Here is a 5905-nt window from a genome sequence, read left to right on the forward strand (position 1 = left end):
TCAACAAGTGCCCTCTAGTCGTCTACGTGTTGTCCCGTTAGACTTCACCCAGAGACCACCTCAGCCGCTAGGCTTCTCAATATCTCAGAACACGTTAGAGCAGAATGCCTCTGCCCCCGCTGAGGCGCGAAGCCTCCCAGTCTCTTTAGTCATAAAGTTAGGTGCTGCCCTAATGACAGCTGATACGCAAGTTTCCTTCATACGGTCCTTTCGGGACCTAGTACCCAAGGGTCACGAGAACTCAGGCTGTATAAGCCTAATTAAGCTACGTGTGTGCTGTAGGATATATAAACTTGGTCTAATAATTCAGCTTCTCAGCAATAAAAGGCAGGAGTGAAACAAATGGTCAGAATAAAACACTGAAAAGGGGCCCTGGCTGGTTGGCTCAGTGGTAGAGCGTCGGCCTGGCGTGCGGAAGTCCCGGGTTCGATTCCCGGCCAGGGCACACAGGAGAGGCACCCATCTGCTTCTCCACCCCTCCCCCTCTCCTTCCTCTCTGTCTCTCTCTTCCCCTACCAAAGCCAAGGCTCCATTGGAGCAAAAGATGGCCTGGGTGCTGAGGATGGCTCCATGGCCTCTGCCTCAGGTGCTAGAGTGGCTCTGGTCGCAACAGAGGGATGCCCCGGATGGGCAGAGCATCGCCCCCTGGTGGGCGTGCCAGGTGGATCCCGGTGGGGCGCATGCGGGAGTCTGTCTGACTGCCTCCCCATTTCCAACTTCAGAAAAATAAATAAATAAATAAATAAATAAACAAACAAACAAACAAACAAACACTGAAAAAGGAAAGTGGAAAGAAAGGTTCGGAGGGGGCTGATGTTCCCAGCTTTAGCGGGGAGCCCAGCCAACGTGGGAAGCTGGGAAGATGGGAAGGCTCTGGGCGGATCCTGAAGGAAGGACCGACCGCTTGTCTGTAAATGACGCTGGCCTGGGGTGTGGGGGCAAGAACAGCAACCGTCCCGATGACGGGACGTGTGTGCTAGAAAAACATGTGAAAAGGTTTGGAATGATCTCTTTAACTAATAGTCTTAGTCTAAATCTTTCTCTCAGCATGCATTTGTTGATTTGTGAACGCCTACTGTATCCTAGTTGCTGGGAATAATGCAGTAGAAAAAAATTTTTTAAACTTAATGTCTAATGAGAGGAAGAGAGAAAGAGAGTGAGGAGAGAGAGAGACAGAGACAGAGAGAGAGTGGGGGGGGTAAATTATTCTGTACGACAAAGTAATCAACGCTCTGGTAGACACAATTAAGCAATCAAGGGCAATAGGAGTAGGAGAAAGTGCGTGTGCAAATGAAAGTGTGTGGATGTGGTTTAGACAGATGCAGAATGTAGAACTGACTGGCAGGGTCAGATAAGCCCTGTCATTTTAGTGCACTGAACAAGACAAGTTTCTTTACCCTGAATATTCAGAAAACTCATTGCTTAAGATACTTGACAGAAATTTCCGTCGGGGTATATGGGGAGAAACTAGTATTGGTAAAGATCTCTAAGAGCTGGTGTGTGCCTTTCTGTTGTCTTATTGAATCATTCTACAAGCTCATACACATTTGAATTCCTACCCAGTGCTGGACTTCAGAGGTCCCATCGACGGAAAGAGCTCAGATGTTTTCCTCGTGGGGCCTGCAGCCCTGGGTTCCACAGCGGTCAAACAGGGCCGGTCTGGGCACCATCTCTGCAAAAGAGATGAGCCCAACAGTATTTCAGAAACTTCCCCACGCTCATGCAGACTCAAAGAAGGATTTATATAATTCATAGTCTTGCTTGCTTGTATCGAAAACTTATTCTTACACTCACTGTCCCACCCTATATTCCTTTGATCTCAATTTTTTATGTTACAAAGATGTGTTTATCTATATACCAACTAAAACAAAAGTTAAGACTCAAACATGAATGAAAAATTCAAGTGTTCCCTAAATACCTGCGTCTATTATACCAGACAGGCACATAGTTGAATACGTAAGTACTTTTTTTTTTTTTTCCGAAGTTGGAAACGGGGAGGCAATCAGACAGACTCCCGCATGCGCCCGACCGGGATCCACCCGGCACGCCCACCAGGGGGCGACGCTCTGCCCATCTTGGGGCGTCGCTCTGCCGCAATCAGAGACATTCTAGCGCCTGAGGCAGAGGCCACAGAGCCATCCTCAGTGCCCAGGCAAACTTTGCTCCAATGGAGCCGTGGCTGCTGGAGGGTAAGAGAGAGATAGAGAGGAAGGAGAGGGGAAAGGATGGAGAAGCAGATGGGCGCTTCTCCTGTGTGCCCTGGCCAGGAATCGAACCCCGGACTCCTGCATGCCAGGCCAACGCTCTACCACTGAGGCAACCGGCCAGGGCCCGTAAGTACTTTTTAAACACCGATTGATTTCTCTATCGCAGCATGGAGTAGAATAATTGGAAGGTGCTTTCAGCAACACCTGATTCACACGACACATAGCTTTCCTAGGACTGGATAAGTAAGTAGTGGCTAAACTACAATTTAAAACATACCAAGATGGTATGAAACTATATACTTGGTGACAACGCTATCACCCCCCTGACCAGTTCTATAAAGTCACATATCAAGTTACTATAAATTTATACTTGGAAAATAAACCTACATTTCATGTTATAATAGTACTCAATGGCCAGAACATCTCAATTACGCAAGACAGGTAAGTTCCCGAGATCTGCTGTGTTGGTCCTTCAGGGCTTTTGCACAGAAAGCATGCAAGCCTCTGTCCAAAGAAAGTCAAGAAAATGGACAATGGAGGCAGTCACAGATACTGCGCTCGTGTTCACAGTGACCTCCAGGAACAGCTTTCGGCTTTGTAACACTTGCTGAGCCTGTTTGGGACGTAAGGCGGGACCTGGAATTGCCGGGGACACGGTATTTAGGAGACTGGTCTGAGTTCTCTGAATGTGGACTCCCAACAATTTACACATAAAGAATAGTTTTGAATCTGGTGTTGAAGGTGTAAGGTTTCAAAAAAAAAAAAAAGTCTTATTTCTCGTGGTTCTAACTGACCTAAGAAACTGTCCTCAGTGAGAAACAGACAGACATCAGCACAGAGAACAATGGTTTAATGGGAGTTTGGGTGCACGCTGTGGCTACCGGTGCCCACAGGGGGGTCCTTCCCCACCGCCCGCAGGCCCCACGGTGCGGCTCCACCGCAGCTTCGCGGCTTCGAGAGGGGGTGAATAAAAACGACCAGAATAAAAAAAAAACCCACAAAAAACGACCAGAATCGGTTCCCACAAACGCGATGGAGTTTTAGTGACAACCATCCATTTTTTCTAGGAGGAGCTATCTATTTCCTGGCATGTGCCATCTGATTGATTACGGCTTTGCAAGCCTTTTAGGTCATTTTCTTGTCCTCGTGTTGTGAAGTGACTACGTGGTCTCGCTGTGTCATTTAGAGACCCACATCTTCAGTATGCATCCAATCTGGGTTCATTTATTCAGCTCCATAAATATTCCTTTCTTCATGTGTCCATGAGCCATATTTCTCTCAGGAAGGACTTTCTGTCCTAAAACGATAAACTTACTGGGTGCCGCAGAGACTCTCGTAGTAAGATCTGTGCTCCCTCCTTAGACGCTGCCATTCGCTATACTATTATTGTGACTACACAGGAGATGTCCAAGGTGATTGTTGAAAGTTACCAGCTCTTAGCCCCGTGTACAGCCGTGGAGAGCATACAGCCTTTAAGAAAAGAATGAGAACTAAACAGAGAACATTGTTTGCATCTCTGTTCAGAATGATGGAAGATGAGAAAACATGACCGAGGATGACGCTGAACGGAAGTAGAGAACACCTGTGGGGTCCGATTCTCAGGTGCCCTCCAGAGAGGGAACAGATAGACTAAAAGCAACGTAAAACCTGACCCACCCTGCATTGCTAACACAACATACGATAAGAACTTCCCATTGTAAGCTCCATGTCACTCTTCCTTTACTTATAGATTTTACTTATAGATTTTTTACTTATAGATTTTTTTTTAACATGCGTACTCTAGGGAACAAGGGGAAACTTCGTGCTGGGAGTAGAGAGGGTGGGATGTTTGAACTCAGACAATCTGGGTTCAAATCCTTACTCCACTATTCTTAACTGTGACCTTAGGAAAGGTATCTAATGATTACTCTTCTAAGTCACTGCACGCTCAGCACAGGGGGCTCATCGTATGTGTTGGGGTGGCTGGGATGGTAGCATGAAACGAGGTGAAAGACCTGAGCCTAGTGGACGGGCTTGAGAAGAGCCAGGACCCTGTCATTTTCTTCTTTTCTTTCTTTCTTTTTTTTTTTTTTTTTGGTGGCAAAGAGCTCTGTGGGACCTGAATTTCGGAGAGAAGGGCAGACACAAACACACAGAGCGTCTGCCCTTAAGGTGGACACAATCTAGAAGTCAGAGTGAGCCGCGCCTCGCTGGTACAGGTATGTGTCTACATGTGAAACTGCGTGTGTCCATCAAAATTTACTCGAGCCACTAAGAGGTGAAGTTAAAGGTCCGTAAGAGTCTCTAAGAAGGAGAAGATCAGAAGTTCAAAGAAAAATATAATTTGGTTCAGAGTTAACTGAGTTTCTAGTTCCAAGAGCCATCCTAGGTTCTCGGTTACTCTTTCCCACCGGCTCCCCGCTTCACAGATAACGAGTCCGTGATTTGCACTGGGTGTGACTCAGAGGACCCCCGTCTCCGGCCTGCCTCCATCCAGCGCCCCTTCCCCCCCAGGGAGACCACCCCGTGGTCCTGCCTGCTCTGTCTGCCTCAAACCTGGCCTCCCCCCCCCCCTCCTGCACACACTAATGTGGCCGGGATCTGATATTACCCCTTACAGGCAAACACTAATAGTAAACTCTGTTAAGAAGGGCCTAGGAGGTAACAGACAGAACAGAGAAATTTATTTTAAGTCTGCAAATATATCTCTGTACAAATAAGATGTTATACTCAATTGAATTAGGAAGCACAGTGAGTTATATGACCTGGTTGCCATGATTGCATTAAGCAACCATATTATTCCAATAATAAAATAAGCCCATTGAAACAGATTATTTTCCAGGGTAATTATTTAACTCGTTTAAAAGTGGCAGGAGGATGGATGCTTCAATCTTGGCGTTTTATTACCTCCTCACCGTATGCAGCCCAGAAAATCCTGTGCCCGGCGACAGCATTTCTTTACATTTACAGAGAAGTCTTGCTTGTTTTCCCAAAGTTACGTTCTGGGTCCTTCTTTCCTCTGCGCATGAAGGTCACGCTCCGAAGGGCTCCCATCAAAATTCTTCGTTCAAGTTGGCCTCTCCTAGATCCCGAAGTCAGATCTGATCACCTGCTGAACGTGCCCAGCGGTCATGGCTCCCGTTGAACCTGTGTTCATTTGTGGAGTGTCTGCGAATTGAGGGGAGCAGGGGCTGCACCCCTCTTGCCTGCTGCTGGGTCTGCAGCCGCCGGCCCTGGGCAGCACCCTCCATCAGGGCTCACCGAGCAGCTGCTGCAAAGGAAACAAAGGGAACGGACAGGGGTCGCTCTTATCTGCCCCTTGCAGCACGGGACAGTGTGCCCTGTTGAGGTTATTAGTGAGTCCAGGTCCTTTGTTCAGCACAGAGCGGGTGCACTATGAAGCACATCCAATGATGGATCCCTGGCTTGCTGTGTCCTGGCCCACGCCGGTCAGCCTGCCCCGAGCTCAGTTTCTTCCTGGTTCCAGACAAGGGTTAACGGCATCCGCACTGATCCACGCTGCCGCGTCCCCAGCCCATCTCTGCCGTTTGCTCGCTGTGTAGCCCGTGGGCAATTCGCTTTACCTTTCTGTGTCCTGGGTTTTCGTTTGTAAACGGTGGACAATGAAAGTGCCTACCTACAGGATCTTCGGGAGAATTAAGCGAGCTCATATCACACAAAATACTATAGTAGAAATATGAGCCAGGTCCCTGTTGTGG

General features: G+C 47.9%; 1 non-coding gene across 1 annotated transcript; it reads left to right on the top strand.

Annotated features, from left to right (window-relative positions):
• Nucleotides 1-369: 369 nt before the first annotated feature.
• Nucleotides 370-445, top strand: TRNAA-GGC (transfer RNA alanine (anticodon GGC)). Its single transcript has one exon. It is a non-coding gene; the product is annotated as a tRNA-Ala (tRNA).
• The last annotated feature ends 5460 nt before the right edge of the window (nucleotides 446-5905 follow it).

Source organism: Saccopteryx bilineata, chromosome 3, assembly GCF_036850765.1.
Source record: "Saccopteryx bilineata isolate mSacBil1 chromosome 3, mSacBil1_pri_phased_curated, whole genome shotgun sequence".
Lineage (NCBI taxonomy): Eukaryota > Metazoa > Chordata > Mammalia > Chiroptera > Emballonuridae > Saccopteryx > Saccopteryx bilineata.